Source organism: Belonocnema kinseyi, chromosome 10, assembly GCF_010883055.1.
Source record: "Belonocnema kinseyi isolate 2016_QV_RU_SX_M_011 chromosome 10, B_treatae_v1, whole genome shotgun sequence".
NCBI classification, from domain to species: Eukaryota; Metazoa; Arthropoda; class Insecta; order Hymenoptera; family Cynipidae; genus Belonocnema; species Belonocnema kinseyi.
Window position 1 is genome coordinate 49442423 of NC_046666.1, and position 1649 is coordinate 49444071.

Here is a 1649-nt window from a genome sequence, read left to right on the forward strand (position 1 = left end):
GAACCTATGTACAATATAAGTGGGAATTAATTCCTCCGAGATTTGATGGATGAAAAAAATGGATAGATACAAATTCACGTAAATATAATACAGTAATACCTATATGATACTTTTTTATTTAGTAAAACTTTAAGTCGAAATATATTACATTTTCAACAAAATAATCGAATTTTGAACGAAAAATAGTCGAGGTTTTAAGCAAAAAAATGTTCTTTTTTAACCAAGAAAGAGGAATTTTAAATCCAAAGGACAACATTTTAACATAATTTTGGATTTTCTACCTAAAAGTTTAATCTTTAACAAAGAGTTTATTACTAACCCTGAAATATGACTTTTCCAGCATAAATGATGAAATTTCTACAAAAAAAGAATTTTCAACAAAATTGTTAAATTTTTAACCAAATATATAAAATTACAATTCGAGAATTTTAAGCAAAGATTTTGAATTTTTTGACTAAAAAAGATTTTCTTTAACCAAAAATAAAATTTTTCGTTTAACAAATTATTTTAAAACTAAAAAGATTTTCAAACTGTTGAATTAATTTCCAATTTCGATAAACGGATCAAATATTTGAGTCCTCAACATCAACATCTTATTTTCAACCAGAAAAAAATATTTTTAAACAAGGAAGATGACTTTCCTGCCATAAAAAATAAATTTGTAATATAAAAGAATGAAATTTTAATAAAATGGTTGAATTTTTATCCAAGAAAAATAAATTGACTAAAATGTTTTAATTGTTAACCAACAAGGTGCAACAGACAAAAAAATAAATAAAATTCAATCAAAAGAAGTTGATTTTTCCAGTAAAAAAGACGAATTTTGTAAAGGAAAGTGAAATTTTTAACTGAAAAATTTCAATCTTGAATAAAAAAGTTCATATTTCACCATAAGGATGATTTTCCTACCGAAAATGATACATTTGCTATTAAAAGACCTATTTTTAACAAAATAGTTGAATTAACAAATATATAGATAAATTTTCAATCAATAAAGATCAATTTTAAACCAAAAATTTGAATTTCTAACTAAATTCTTTTTCTTTATTTAAAAACGAAATAGTAACAATTTTCCGTTGTAAAAATGAATTAAAAAAAGAAGGAATTTCTAAACTGATCAATAAAACCAAAAAAGGAGAATTCAAAACCAAATAGTTTAATTTTCTACCAGATTGTTGAATTTTTAAGCCATACAGACAGATGTGCTACAAAACACATAAATTTTCAACTAAAAATGATTCGTCAATAATAGCAATTTTTTAAAAGAAATATTGAGCAGAATAGTTGAATCTTGAACAAAAATAGATTAATTTTTTACTAAACAATTACATTTTTAACCCATAAATGATTGAGGATTAAATTACATACAAAAATACGAATTCTTACAAAAATACATGAATTTTTAATCAAATTGTTGAATTCTCAACTATAAAAGGTCAATTTTTAATTATAAATATCATGTTTCAACAAAAAATGAAATATTCGCCTTTTCAGTAAAAAACACAGTGGGACGATGGTCGTGGGAGCTAAAGCGTACGCTTTGGACTCACTCCTTCGGCTTGCGGGTTCGATTCCCGCCTCGCACTCTGGAAAAGTCTCGGTGGCCCATGCGGTGAACACTAGCCTAGCAAGGGAGTTGTTCATCTCCG